Consider the following 16,292-nt stretch of genomic DNA (forward strand, 5'->3'; position numbering starts at 1 on the left):
GACTAGGTGTCTGGGTTTGGGGATGTCACTAAGAGTTAGTCTAACAGTTGTCCCTCGCCATTTGCAGGTGACTCTGGTTACCCCAACCTGTCATGGCTACTGACCCCAGTGAGGAATCCCAGGACAAGGGCAGAGGAACGCTACAATGAGGCCCATGGGCGAACTAGGAGGGTTATAGAGAGGACCTTCGGCCTCCTGAAGAACAGGTTCCGGTGCCTCCACATGACAGGTGGTTCCCTATTCTACTCACCAAAGAAGGTGTGCCAGATCATCGTGGCCTGCTGTATGCTTCACAACTTGGCTTTGCGACGACAGGTGCCTTTTCTGCAGGAGGATGGTCCAGACGGAGGTGTTGTGGCAGCTGTGGAGCCTGTGGACATTGAAGACGAGGAAGCAGAAGAAGAGGACATAGACAACAGGAACACGGTGATCCAGCAATACTTCCAGTGAGACACAGGTTAGAAGACAACACTGCCTGCTACATCTAATCTAATTGTTCTAACTCTCATCTGTCTGTCACCCCCCGCAGGAGTGAACAGGTGTTTGGCAAACCAGTACCTCTCCCATGTGAACGCCAAGTTTCCTGGCTCAGTGCATGATGCTTACATTCTGAGGAATAGCAGCATCCCTTATGTGATGGGGCAACTCCAGAGGCACTGTGTGTGGCTATTAGGTGAGGACAAGGACCCTATACAGTGTGAATAGTTGTCTGGGGTTGTCCCTAAGGGTTAGTGTGTGTCTAACAGTTGTCCCTCACCATTTGCAGGTGACTCTGGCTACCCCAAACTATCATGGCTACTGACCCAGGTGAGGAATCCCAGGACAAGGGCAGAGGAACGCTACAATGAGGCACATGGGCGAACTAGGAGGGTTATAGAGAGAACCTTTGGCCTCCTGAAGGCCAGGTTCCGGTGCCTCCATATGACAGGTGGTTCCCTATACTACTCACCAAGAAGGTGTGCCAGATCATCGTGGCCTGCTGTATGCTGCACAACTTGGCTTTGCAACGACAGGTGCCTTTTCTGCAGGAGGATGGTCCAGAAGGAGGTCTTGTGGCAGCTGTGGAACCTGTGGACAGTGAAGAAGAGAAAGCAGAAAAAGAGGACATAGACAACAAAAACACTGTGATCCAGCAATACTTCCAGTGAGACACAGGTAAGAAGACATCACTGCCTCCGACATCTGATAAAATTGTTCAACCTATCATCTGTCTGTCACTTTCACCCAGTGTATGGACCCTAATTTGTCACTTTCCCTTTCAATTTCACAGATGTGGGTCCCACTGTGTGACCTCTGCTATGTTACCTCATGGACTAGAGCTGTGTGACATAGGTATGTTGACAATAGAATGGGCATTGCTATTTTCCTCAGTTATTGCAAATACACATTTGTGAAAGCACAGACTGACTCCAGATTGTTTTGTGATTCAAGGGTGTTTATTTAAGTGCTAAATATTGGAGGGGGTTGTAAAATGGTCAGGGGTGATAGTGGAGGAATGTCCATGGCAGAGTCCAGTCTATTAGTCTCACAGGTGCATTGTCCAAAGGGGCATAGGAAGTGGAGCTTGGGCAGTTTAAGTATGGACAGGGTGACAAAGTGGGACAAAAGGATGACAATCAGGGTGGTCTCATTTCTTGGCAGGGGTCTTGGCATTGTTCTCTGTCTTTGTCCTGGATCCAGGGACCGTTTGCGGGGTGGTTCTCCATCTGCAGGGGGTGGGGTGCTGGTGTCGTGGTCCTGTGGCAGTGCTTCATGTCCACTAGCGCCGGCGGAGGTGGTGGGCAGTTCATCGTCCAGGCTAGTGTCAGGGGCCCCTTGTGTTGCCACAGTGTCCCTCCTGGTGTAGACGAGTTCCTTCAGCACCCCTACAATGATGCCCAGGGTGGAATTGATGGATTTGAGTTCCTCCCTGAAACTCAAATACTGTTCCTCCTGCAGCCGCTGGGTCTCCTGAAACTTGACCAGTACCGTTGCCATCGTCTCCTGGGAATGGTGGTATGCTCCCATGATGTTGGAGAGGGCCTCATGGAGAGTGGGTTCCCTTGGCCTGTCCTCCCCCTGTCGCACAGCAGCCCTCCCAGTTCCCCGGTTTCCCTGGGCCGCTGTCCCCTGAACCATGTGCCCACTACCACTGCCCCAGGTTCCTGGTGTTGTTGGGGTGGTGGGTTAGCCTGGGTTCCCGGTAGTGGTGGACACACTGCTGCTTGACGTGTCCTGGGAAAAGGGGGATGGGCCCGCTGGGTGGGTGCTGTGGTGGTGTTTCCAGAGGGGGAAGCTCTGTAGAGGCCTGTGCCAGTGTGAGGGGAACCGACTGTCCCGAGGTCCCAGATGGGCCGTGCTGGTCATCTAGATCCAGTTGGACAGAGCTGCTGTCATCACTGTGGGCCTCTTCTGTGGGTGGAGTGGACATGTCTGGACCCTCCTGTCCGGTGACGTTGGGGAGGGGTCCTGCAGGGGTGTAAAAGCATGATTATTGCATCTGTGTGGGCCATGGTGTGCAATGGGTGGGTGACCCTGTAGCCCAGTGCTTGCATTCTTGAGTGGGTCCTTGTGTGATAATGGTTTAGGGGGTGTATGGGTATGTGCAGTGGACATGCTTTGGTGATGGGTGTCCATGCTTTGGTGTTGCATGCAGGGCTTGGGATGTGTGGTTTGTGACATTGGGACATATGTGAGGAGTTGGAGTGATGGGGGTGAGGGCGAGGGTGGGGGTATGTGATAGCACGCAGGTAGGGTGGGGGATGTAATAGTTAAGAGTTGACTTACCAGAGTCCATTCCTCCAGCTACTCCTGCGAGGCCCTCAGGATGCAGTATAGCCAAGACCTGCTCCTCCCATGTTGTGAGTTCTGGGGGAGGAGGTGGGGGTCCGCCGCCAGTCCTCTGAACTGCAATCTGGTGTCTTGAGATCACGGAACACACCTTCCCCCGTAGGTCGTTCCACCTCTTCCTGATGTCATCCCTAGTTCTTGGGTGCTGTACCACTGCGTTGACCCTGTCCACGATTCTCCGCCATAGCTCCATCTTCCTAGCTATGGTAGTGTGCTGCACCTGTGATCCGAATAGCTGTGGCTCTACCCGGATGATTTCCTCCACCATGACCCTGAGCTCCTCCTCAGAAAACCTGGGGTGTCTTTGCAGTGCCATGGGGTGGTGTGGGTGATGTGTTGGGTGGTGTGTGTAGTGATGTGTGGGGTGATATTTAGAGGTGTGTTGTGTGAGGTGCATGGATGTTGTGTGAGTGATGGTGTTGAGTGCCTGTGGATGCTATTGTTCTTTCTGGTGGTGTCTCTCTCTGGCTTTCAGTCGCAATTGTTGTCGTAAGGGTTTGTGGGTGATGTGGGTGTGTGTTTTATATTGTATTGGATGTGTGGGAGTGGTGTGTGTATGTGTATCAGGTGTGTGTATTTAGAATTGTCCAATGTGGATGTGTTTTGCAAGAGAGTGTGTATTTTGAGCGCGGCGGTGTGTACCGCCAATGGAATACCGCGGTTGAAAGACCGCTGCGTGGATTCGTGGGTCGTGATAGTGTGGGTATATTCCTGTTGGCGTGACGGTGGAGGTTTTGTGATCACCATTTTATCACTGACCTTTGGTGTGGCGGACTTGTGTGGGTGTCTGGATTTTGGCGAATTCCGAGCTGTGGGTCATAATGGCAGTGGTGGTATTCCGCGGCCGCGGCGGTGTGTTGGCGGTCTTCTGCACGGCGGTAAGCGGCTTTTACCGGCAATGTTGTAATGACCCCCATAGTGCCCCACAGAGCAGTCTCCAGAAGTTGAATACAGGCCGAGGCCGATGTAGTGCATCGATGTGAGAAGACCTTTCCAGACTCTGTGGAGTGAAAGACGGAGCCAGACTGGTTGTGTGATCATTTTGAACTTTGAAAGTGGAGCAGGGACTGAAATTAATGATACTTGAGGAACCAGAAAGTTCTGGTTGTTAGGTCCAGTGACAGATTATCTTCTGAGAACCTAAAGTGTTTTTCCGCTTTGGAGAAGATTTCAATCAAGTTTGATACTGTACATTTTAAGATCCATTCACCATGTAAAATAGAATACTACAAAACTTAACTGTTGAGCTATTTAACACTTTCAATGAGTTCTCTGCCCCCACATGCACTCAGAAGACAGAAGGGTTTAACAAGGGGCGTACAGAGGTCTCATTTTTGCTCAATAAGTAGCTCCGTCTGTGAAGGTTTAAGGAGAACATGCACCAAGACAGAGCCAAAAGAAATGTCTTACAGCTAAGAAAAGGGAATCCATTTAAAAAAAAGGTTACCCATTTATTAACTATAGAAAAATATCGACATTTTCAGTTAAGCACTCAGCCCTGACTGTGATTCCTCTCCTGGCATAAGTCGTCCTAGGAGAACAGCAGGTAATGCACAAGAGAGAGATTAAAAAAGGAAGGGAACGGATCTCATCTGGATTTCAGGGACCGTCCCTCTGTTATTCCTTCTTGTCTGCAGTGTACACTCGATATATGAGGTTTCCATTTTTTTAATACCTTCCCACCCCCTCCACCCAAAATGAAATACTTTCTCAGAATGAAAATATTCAAAATTGTGTCAAAACATTGTATTGCTATGCATTGCTTGATGAACTTGCTGCTCAGAATTGTGGACAAAAACTGATATTCAGCAGAGCTTTTAAATTCACCATAATATATGTACGAAGTGAAAAAGAGCGAAACTGAAGCAAACATTTCCAGTGAGATGGCAGGGGAAGGAGTTCATCTTAAAAATACAAAATATAAGTACCGGAGAAGATTAAAGAAAAATATTTTGTGCACGTGTGCTAAAGCAGACGAGAGCCTTTGAGGTGGGCATTTACATATTCAAGAAACGATCTCAATAATGTGTATACATTATCACCATTTATTTTCTCACGTTAGTATTTTAAATATTTCAAAAGCCTCGCTTGAGTATTTAAAAGTCCACTTCGCCATGCACATTGCTAAAACTTATTTGGTTTTCAGTGACACTTGGGAAGTGGCTGTATGTGTTTTGATGCTTCTTTTTGCCATGAACTGGTGCCCTTAAAATATTCCTTGCCGACTGAGTCTGCCCCTAATTTCAAGTACACTGGTTTAAGAGGTGAGTTTGCAGACTTCTGTAATCGTAGTGAAACACAGGTAATTCAAAGGTAGACGTATTTACTGTCCAAATTAATTCTAATAAATCAGCAAGACAAATGTTTAAATCCAAAATGGAGGGCGGTGAAGTCAAACTTTCCGAGCTCGCTTTTACAATGTGGAACAATGCCTATTGTGTAATTTACAGGATATGTATCTGGAGGCTAGTATGGACAGAATCTATCTTGTCAGTGGTCCAGGGACCAGTGGAACCCCTTGTACCTGATACTTTTTCTCCTGCAAGATAATTCCTGAGATACCTCTTGAGGTCTTCCCTCCTCCTAAGGATTTTTCTTCGTGTTACGAAGGAATATGTGAACTCCTAGAATCCTACTATGAGTGAGCAAAAGTGAAATTTTTCACACACAAAATATGTGCAGTGTTTGTGAAAATTACATATATGACATAAAAGAAAATTGGGTGGTGGTTTATATGAAAATTGCACACGAGGTAAGCCCTTGCATAGAAAGGTTATGAGGAATAGCTGCTTAATATATTTTGTGTGCAGTTTCTAAAGCCATCAGCGAATTTTCAGTGCATGCAACCGTGGCTCACTTGCAGTTTGACAGTTTTGACAAGACAATTTCTGCTCAAACCAGTCTCCTGCAGGCAAAAATGAGGCAATATCACTACATTTCGGGTGGTATATGGATACACTTCTCTCTGTGGATTCGACATCTTCTAGGATGTAAATAAACACAAGAGTAGTAGAAAGAGGATCCAGCTATTCCTCTGCATTCATGAAAAGCTGGTCAATTTTTAACCACCTATTTAGGTCATGGGTATTATTTCTCTGACGTTCAGCTTATTCCCATAGTACATGACATACTTTGGTTATTTTGTGGTTCCGCTTTTTCATAATGGCTTTGTTCCTCTTATGAACTCTGCCCCTGTAATGCCATCTCAGCTGTTTTTCATTGAGCATGCAGAACACTTAACACGAGAGGAATCAGCAATTTTGCTAAAATAATTTGGTTCCCATGAAACCAAAAGAATTGAGAAGCAGACCTAGTAATTGTTAGAAATGGGGTCTCTAGTTGCCAGTCAGTTTACACCCTGTCCAAGCAGGGACGCTCACTCTAGTCAAGGTAAGGGAGTCACACACTTAAGATAACCCCTGTTCACCCACTTCGTAGCTTGGCACCAGCAGTCAGACGTCTCAGAAGCAATTTGTAAAGTATTTGTACAGACACACACAGTAACACAGTGAAAACACCACAAAAGGACTCCGCACCAGTTGAGAAAAATAGCCAATATTTATCTAAATCAAACTAGGCCCAAATGAAGAAAAAAAACAACATACACAAGAAAAGATACTGCTATTTAAAGTTAAAAAAGTGTCTCAATCCATAGGAATCAATGAATACGTTGTTTTAGCACAGAGTACTGCTGTGTAGCCATTTTAGCTATAGTTTTATAGACGTTATTTTAGCAAACTAGGCCTGCCGCTGTGCACTTTGACCTAGATATATTTTATCCGTCTTTGTTTGTATTATTTTAACAATAGCCACATTTGTGGCCTTGTAGGAAAGTACCATCTTGCCTGGCACGTTACTCCCATTTTTCACTGTATGTATGTTTGTTTTTGCCCATGTGTCACTGGGATTCTGCTAGGCAGGACCCCAGTGCTCATAATGTATGCTCTGTATGTGTTCCCTGCGTGGTGCCTAACTGTATCACTGAGGCTCTGCTAACCAGAACCTCAGTGTTTATTCTCTCTCTGCTTTCTAAAATTGTCAATGCAGGCTAGTGACTAATTTTACCAATTCTCATTGGCACACTGGTACACCCATATAATTCCCTTGTATATGGTACCTAGGTACCCAGGGTATTGGGGTTCCAGGAGATCCCTATGGGCTGCAGCATTTCTTTTGCCACCCATAGGGAGCTCAGACAATTCTTACACAGACTGCCACTGCAGCCTGAGTGAAATAACGTCCACGTTATTTCACAGCCATTTTCACTGCACATAAGTAACTTATAAGTCACCTATATGTCTAACCCTCACTTGGTGAAGGTTAGGTGCCAAGTTACTTAGTGTGTGGGCACCCTGGCACTAGCCAAGGTGCCCCCACATTGTTCAGGGCAAATTCCCCGAACTTTGTGAGTGCGGGGACACCATTACACGCATGCACTAGGTCACTACCTATGTGTAGCGTCACAATGGTAACTCCGATCATGGCCATGTAACATGTCTAAGATCATGGAATTGTGACCACAATACCATTCTGGTATGGGGGGACAATTCCATGATCCCCAGGGTCTCTAGCACAGAACCCGGGTACTGCCAAACTGCCTTTCTGGGGTTTCCACTGCAGCTGCTGCTGCTGCCAACCCCTCGGACAGGTTTCTGCCCTCCTGGGGTCTGGGCAGCCCGGTCCCAGGAAGGCAGAACAAAGGATTTCCTCTGAGAGAGGGTGTTACACCCACTCCCTTTGGAAATAGGTGTGAAGGGCTGGGGAGGAGTAGCCTCCCCCAGCCTCTGGAAATGCTTTGATGGGCACAGATGGTGCCCATCTCTGCATAAGCCAGTCTACACCGGTCCATGGATCCCCCAGCCCTGCTCTGGTGCAAAACTGGACAAAGGAAAGGGGAGTGACCACTCCCCTGACCTGCACCTCCCAGGGGAGGTGCCCAGAGCTCCTCCAGTTTGTCCCAGACCTCTGCCATCTTGGATTCAGAGGTGTTGGGGCACAATGGACTGCTCTGAGTGGCCAGTGCCAGCAGGTGACATCAGAGACCCCTCCTGATAGGTGCTTACCTCTCTTGGTAGCCAAACCTCCTTTTCTGGCTATTTAGGGGCTCCCCTCTGGGCTATTCCTCAGATAATGAATGGAAGAGCTCACCAGAGTTCCTCTGCACTTCCCTCTTTGACTTCTGCCAAGGATCGACCGCTGAGTGCTCCAGGACACCTGAAAAACCGCAACAAAGTAGTAAGATGACTACCAGCAACATTGTAGCGCCTCATCCTTCCAGCTTTCTCAACTGTTTCCTGGTGGTGCATGCTCTGAGGGCTATCTGCCTTCACCTTGCACTGGAAGCCAAGAAGAAATCTCCAGTGGGTCGACAGAATCTTCCCCCTGCTAACGCAGGCACCAAAACTTCTGCATCACCGGTCCTCTGGGTCCCCTCTCATCCTGACGAGCGTGGTCTCTGGAACCCAGGAGCTGGATCCAAGTGTCTCACACAGTTCAGTGGCTCTTCTGTCCGAATTTGGTGGAGGTAAGTCCTTGCCTCCCCACGCCAGACAGCAAACATGTGTACTGCGTGATTTGAAGCTGCTCCGGCTTCTGTGCACTTCTCCAAGGATTCTTTTGTGCACAGCCTAGCCTAGGTCCCAGCACTCCGTCCTGCAGTGCTCAACCCGCTGAGTTGGACTCCGACGTCGTGGGACCCTCCTTTTGTGACTCTGAGTTCACAGATCTTCTAAGTACCTGCTCTGGTACTTCCGCGGGTGCTGCCTGCTTCTATGGGGGCTCTGTGAGTTGCTGAGCACCCCCTCTGTCTCCTCCTCCAAGGGGCGACATCCTGGTCCTTCCTGGTCCCCAGCAGCACCCAAAATCCTCAACCACGACTCTTGCAGCTAGCAAGGCTTGTTTGCGGTATTTCTGCCTGGTAACACTTCCGCAACATCCACCATGCCGTGGGATATCTTTCATCCAAGGGGGAAGTCCCTAGCCCTTTTCGTTGTTGCAGAATCTTTGGCTTCTTCCACCCAGAGGCAGCCCTTTTGCACCTTCATCCGGGGTTTTCTCTGCTCCTGCCCCCCCTGAACACTATTGTGACTCTTGGACTTGGTCCCCTTCCTTTACAGGTCCTCAGGTCCAGGAATCCATCTTCAGTGTTTTGCTGGTGCTTGTGGTTCTTGCAGAATCCCCTATCATGACCATTGTGTCTTTCTGGGGTAGTAGGGTAACTTTACTCCTACTTTCTAGGGTCTTGGGGTGGGGTATTTTGGACACCCTTACTGTTTTCTTACAGTCCCAGTAACCCTCTACAACCTCCTATAGGTCTGGGGTCCATTCGTGATTCACATTCCACTTTTGGTGCATATGGTTTGTGTTGCCCCTAGACCTATGTCTACCTATTGCATCCTATTGTGATTCTACATTGTTTCCACTACTTTTCTTACTGTTACTTACCAGTTTGGGGTTTGTGTACATATAACTTTTGTATATTATTTACCTCCTAAGTGAGGGTATTCTCTGAGATACTTTTGGCATATTGTCACTAAAATTAAGTATCTTTATTTTTAGTAACTCTGAGTATTGTGTTTTCTTATGATATTGTGCTATATGATATAAGTGGTATAGTAGGAGCTTTGCATGTCTCCTAGTTCAGCCTAAGCTGCTTTGCCATAGCTACCTTCTATCAGCCAAAGCTGTTAGAAACACCTCTATTCTACTAATAAATGATAACTGGACTTGGCACAGGGTTTAAGTACCACAAGGTACCCACTATAAGCCAGGCCAGCCTCCTATAGGCCTTTTTTTTATTTTCTCTGTCTAGCTGTTCTTTGCCTAGGACAGCACTGCATTCTTAAACAAGACATTTCTTGCACTCTGTGCTTTTCTCAAGGCCTCCTACATTGCTGGTGCAGCGGTGGGATAAGTACTTGTAACTGCTTTACCACTTTGTCATTTGGTGCTTTTTCTATAAGAAAATCATATACCAAATAGTTCAGTATATGTACATTGAACCAAAACAGTTTACTTTTCTACTCTAAAACTTTTAACTAAGTTTCTGAAAAGTTTTAAAAACTTCTAAAAGTTTTCCAAAAGTTTGAAAAAGTTTTTTCTCTGTGCTTTCTAAAGTTCTAAAACTTTTTGTCTCACTAGCCTTAAACCTTTTCTATCATGTCTTCAGTAGAGCCCACTCCCAAAACTGTTAATGCAACATATGAGAGTTTAAACTACAAAAGTTTGAGGGGTCTCTGCCTGGATAGAGGCTTAAGTATAGGTAAGAATCCAACAAAAGAGTTTCTCTTTAACCTGCTCATAGATGATGACCATAACCAGTCTGGCCCATCTCAGGAGAGGATAGAAAAAGGGGAAGCTTCCCAATCAGACTCAGAGGAGTTCCCTGAAGAAGCTGGGGAGGGTTCTTACAAAGTCCTGCCCCCTAGCAGGCCACCTAGTGTTAGAGGGTCACACATCAGTAGGACATCTTTCACTCTTAGAGGCCAGGTTACTAGGGTCTAGCCAGTTACGGACAGGTCTCTCTCTGCAAATTCCCAAGCCTCTCAGGATAACTTAATGGAAAGGGAACTCAGAAAGCTGAGGATGGAATAGACCAGACTGAAGCTTAAACAGCAGCAGCTGCCCTCAGACACGGAACCCCTAGACAGAGAGGGAAAGGCAGAGATTGGGGTTACTTCCCCATGGTGGCAGCAGCAGGGTTTAAGATAGTAAACCTGTTAGAGAGCAAGATTCCAGAAACCTGCATAAGATAGTCTCCCCCTTACAAGGAGGGGGATGACATTAATAAGTGGTTTGCTGCACTTGATAGGGCCTGTATGGTACACTTGGTCCCTCAAAGGCAGTGGGCTGCTATCTTGTGGCTGTCTTTCACTGGAAAGGGTAGGGATAGGCTCCTTACTGTCAGAGAAAGTGATGCCAATAATTACAAAGTTTTGAAAGATGCACTATTGGATGGATTTGGCTTAACCACTGAACAATACAGGATTAAGTTCAGAGACACCAGAAAAGAGTCCTCTCAAGACTGGACAGATTGCGTGGACTGTTCAGTGAAGGCCTTGGAAGGTTGGTTGCATGGCAGTAAAGTTTCTGACAATGAAAGCCTGTATAATCTTATTATGAGAGAGCATATTCTTAACAATTGTGTGTCTGACTTGTTGCACCAATACCTAGTAGACTCTGATCTGACCTCTCCCCAAGAATTGGGTAAGAAGGTAGACAAATGGTTCAGAACAAGGGTGAACAAAAAAGTTCATACAGGGGGTGAGAAGGATGGCAAGAGGAAGGATGGTAAGTCTTCTGAGAAGGGTGGGGACAAAAGTAAGCATTCTGAGTCTTCATCAGGCCCACAAAAATCCTCTGGGGGTGGTGGGTCCAAATCCTCTTCAAACAATCAGAAAAAGCCTTGGTGTTATTTGTGTAAAGTCAAAGGCCATTGGGCAAGTGATTCCACTTGTCCAAAGAAAAACACCAAACCGCCCACCACCACAACCCCAACTGCAACCTCTAGTGCCCCTAGTAATAACAGTGGTGGTGGGAAGTCTACTACTAATGGCCAATCCAATGGTTTAGCTGGGCTCACTATTGGCAATGTAGTTGTGGTTGGTCTTGTTAGGGAGACCACAGAGGGTGTTTTAGTCTCTGATGGTGGCATTGACTTTGCCACCTTGGTTGCTTGTCCCCTTAATATGGGTAAGTACAAGCAACTAACCCTAATCAACGATGTTGAGGTTGAGGCCTACAGGGACACAGGAGCCAGTGTAACTATGGTGATAGAAAAACTGGTCTACCCTGATCAACATCTACTTGGTCAGCAGTACCAAGTGACTGATGCTCATAACAACACTCTTAGCCACCCCATGGCTGTTGTGAATCTCAACTGGGGGGGGGGGTTACTGGTCCAAAGAAAGTTGTGGTAGCCCCTGAATCACCTGTAGATTGCTTGCTGGGCAATGATTTGGAAACATCAGCTTGGGCAGAAGTGAAGTTGGAGGCTCATGCAGCAATGCTGGGCATTCCTGGTCATATTTTTGCTTTGACAAGGGCTCAGGCCAAGAAGCAAAAAGGACAGGGAAACATTGTTCCTGGAACAATGGACCAAGTGCTCCCAAAAACTAGGGGTAAAAAGGGTGAATCCCTTCCCACTATCCCTCCCTCTACAGATGATTCCCCTTTTTAGGAAGAGGAATCCTCTCCCTGTGCAGAACCTACACCAGAGGAGCTGGCAGCAGGCTCTGCTGAGCTTTTGGGTGCAGGGGGGCCTGCCAGGGAAGAGCTGAGTGTGGCACAGCAAACATGTCCCACTTTAGAGGGTTTGAGACAGCAAGTTGTCAAACAGCAGAATGGGGATGTCAGTGATAGCCATAGGGTGTACTCTGAAGACAACCTCCTGTACACAGAGTCAAGGGACCCTAAACCTGGAGCTGCCAGGAGATTGGTCATTCCCTTGCAGTACAGAGAGTTTCTTCTCACCCTGGCTCATGACATTTCTTTGACTGGGCATTTGGGACAGACAAAACTTAGGAAGGACTTGTCCCCTTGTTTCACTGGCCTCATATGTCAGAGGACACAAAAGACTTTTGTAAATCTTGTGTGACCTGCCAAGCCAGTGGCAAGACTGGTGGCACTCCTAAGGCCCCTCTAATTCCACTTCCAGTGGTTGGGGCGCCCTTTGAAAGGGTAGGGGTTGACATAGTTGGCCCCCTTGACCCTCCAACAGCTTCAGGCAATAGATTTATCTTGGTGGTAGTGGACCATGCCACAAGATATCCCGAAGCCATCCCCTTAAGGACCACTACAGCTCCTGCAGTGGCAAAGGACCTCCTGGGAATCTTTTCCAGGGTGGGTTTTCCTAAGGAAGTGGTGTCAGACAGAGGTAGCAACTTCATGTCTGTATACCTAAAAGCAATGTGGAAGGAGTGTGGTGTGACTTACAAGTTCACAACTCCTTATCATCCACAAACAAATGGTCTGGTTGAGAGGTTTAATAAAACTCTCAAAGGTATGATAATGGGACTCCCTAAAAAACTCAGAAGGAGATGGGATGTCCTGTTACCTTGCCTCCTTTTTGTTTACAGGGAGGTACCCCAAAAACGAATGGGCTTCAGCCCCTTTGAACTCCTCTTTGGGCACCCTGTAAGAGGTCCACTTGCTCTTCTGAAGAAGTGTTGGGAACAACCTTTAAAAGCTCCTAAACAGGACATAGTGGACTATTTACTTGGCCTAAGATCCAGAATGGCTGAGTATATGAAAAAGGCCAGTAAAAACCTTCAGGCCATCCAGGAGCTGCAAAAGCAATGGCATGACCACAAGGCTGTCCTGACTCAGTAGCACCCAGGACAGAAGGTGTGGGTAATGGAGCCTGTGGCCCCAACAGCACTCCAGAACAAATGGATTGGACCCCATCTAATTGTGGAAAAGAAGGGTGAGGTCACCTATTTGGTAGACCTAGGCACTGCCAGGAGCCCCCTTAGGGTGATTCATGTCAACCGCCTAAAACCCTACTATGCCAGGGCTGATCTCACCCTGCTCATGGCAACAGATGAGGGACAGGAAGAAGAGAGTGACCCTCTACCTGATCTCTTCTCCACCACTGAAGCTGATGCCTTAGCAGATTGTCTGACTGCAGAACAGAAAGAAAACTGCATCAATCTCTTAAGTCAGTTTTCAGACCTCTTTTCACTTACACCAGGTACAACATCCTGGTGTGAACATACAATTGACACTGGAGACAGCCTACCTGACAAAAGTAAAATTCATAGGCAGCCTGATCATGTCAGGTACTGCATTAAACAAGAGGTGCAGAAAATGTTGGACTTAGGGGTGATTGAACCTTCTGAAAAGCCCCTCGGCTAGCCCAGTTGTGCTTGTACCAAGACCTCACACCAAAGATGGAAAGAGGGAGATGAGGTTTTGTGTAGATTACAGAGGGCTCAATCAGGTAACAAAAAATGATGCTCACCCTATACCCAGGGCAGATGAGCTCATTGATACACCGGCTTCTGCCAAGTATCTTAGCACTTTTGATCTAACTGCAGGGTGTTGGCAGATTAGATTATCAGAAGATGCTAAACCCAAGACTGCATTTTCTACCATTGGAGGGCACTACCAATTCACAGTAATGCCCTTTGGTTTGAAAAATGCACCTGCCACTTTTCAGAGGTTGGTGAACACAGTCCTGCAAGGGTTAGAAGCTTTCAGTGCAGCATATCCAGATGATATTGCTGTCTTTAGCTCAACCTGGGATGATCACCTGGTCCACCTATGGAAAGTTTTGGAGGCCCTGCAAAAGGCAGGCCTCACTATCAAGGCCTCAAAGTGCCAGATAGGGCAGGGGAAAGTGGTTTATCTGGGCCAGAACAGAGAACAGATTGCACCACTACAGGGGAAAATCCAAACTGTCATGGATTGGGTTCCCCCTACAACTCAAACCCAGGTGAGAGCCTTTTTAGGCCTCACAGGGTACTATAGGAGATTCATAAAGAATTATGGCTCCATAGCAGCCCCTCTTAAGGATCTCACTAGCAAGAAAATGCCTAAGAAGTTATTGTGGACAGCCAGCTGTCAGAAAGCTTTTGGGGAGCTCAAACAGGCCTTGTGCTCTGCACCTGTCCTAAAAAGCCCTTGTTACTCCAAGAAATTCATTGTTGCCTGCATCTGAATTAGGGGTAGGGGCAGTACTATCACAACTGAATTCTGAGGGCCAGGATCAACCAGTTGCTTTTATCAGCAGAAGGTTGACCCCTAGAGAAAAGCGTTGGTCTGCCATAGAAAGGGAGGCCTTTGCTGTGGTCTGGGCACTGAAAAAGTTGAGACCATACCTGATTGGTACTCGCTTTATTGTTCAGACAGACCACAAACCTCTACTTTGGCTAAAACAAATGAAAGGTGAAAACCCTAAATTGTTGAGGTGGGCAATATCCCTACAGGGAATGGACTATACAGTGGAACATAGACCTGGGAGTACCCACTCCAATGCAGATGGACTCTCCAGATATTTCCACTTAGACAATGAAGACTCATCTGGGCAAGGTTAGCCTTATTGTCCTTCGTTTGCGGGGGTTGTGTAGAAAGTATCATCTTGCCTGGCATGTTACTCCCATTTTTCACTGTATGTATGTTTGTTTTTGCCCATGTGTGACTGGGATCCTGCTAGGCAGGACCCCAGTGCTCCTAATGTATGCCCTGTATGTGTTCCCTGTGTGGTGCCTAACTATATCACTGAGGCTCTGCTAACCAGAACCTCAGTGTTTATGCTCTCTCTGCTTTCTAAAATTGTCAATGCAGGCTGGTGACTAATTTTACCAATTCTCATTGGTACCCAGGGTATTGGGGTTCCAGGAGATCCCTATGGGCTGCAGCATTTCTTTTGCCACCCATAGGGAGCTCAGACAATTCTTACACAGGACTGCCACTGCAGCCTGAGTGAAATAAGTCACCTAAATGTCTAACCCTCACTTGGTGAAGGTTAGGTGCCAAGTTACTTAGTGTGTGGGCACCCTGGCACTAGCCAAGGTGGCCCCACATTGTTCAGGGCAAATTCCCCGAACTTTGTGAGTGCGGGGACACCATTATACGTGTGCACTACACATAGGTCACTACCTATGTGTAGCGTCACAATGGTAACTCCGATCATGGCCATGTAACATGTCTAAGATCATGGAATTGTCACCCCAATACCATTATGGTATTGGGGGGACAATTCCATGATCCCCTGGGTCTCTAGCACAGAACCTGTGTACTGCCAAACTGCCTTTCCCGGGGTTTCCACTGCAGCTGCTGCTGTGGCCAACCCCCCAGACATGTTTCTGCCCTCCTGGGGTCTGGGCAGCCCAGTCCCAGGAAGGCAGAACAAAGGATTTCCTCTGAGAGAGGGTGTTACACCCTCTCCCTTTGGAAATAGGTGTGAAGGGCTGGGGAGGAGTAGTCTCCCCACGCCTCTGGAAATGCTTTAATGGGCACAGATGGTGCCCATCTCTGCATAAGCCAGTCTACACCGGTTCAGGGATCCCCCAGCCCTGCTCTGGTGCGAAACTGGACAAAGGAAAGGGGAGTGACCACTCCCCTGACCTGCACCTCCCAGGGGTGGTGCCCAGAGCTCCTCCAGTTTGTCCCAGACCTCTGCCATCTTGGATTCAGAGGTGTTGGGGCACAATGGACTGCTCTAAGTGGCCAGTACCAGCAGGTGACATCAGAGACCCCTCCTGATAGGTGCTTACCTCTCTTGGTAGCCAAACCTCCTTTCTTGGTAGCCAAACTTTCTTTTCTGACATAAGAGATCCGAGAACACCGACGCGCAATTCACTGTCACCCAGCAATACTACCACGCACGTCAAAATACACACCAATACACATCACCACACTTAGCACCACACAATCCACCCCACATATCACCCAAACCACCCCATGGCACTGCAAAGACACCCCAGGTTTTCTGATGCTGAACTCAGGGTCATGATGGAGGA

The sequence above is a fragment of the Pleurodeles waltl genome, chromosome 9 (genome assembly GCF_031143425.1).
Source record: "Pleurodeles waltl isolate 20211129_DDA chromosome 9, aPleWal1.hap1.20221129, whole genome shotgun sequence".
NCBI lineage: Eukaryota > Metazoa > Chordata > Amphibia > Caudata > Salamandridae > Pleurodeles > Pleurodeles waltl.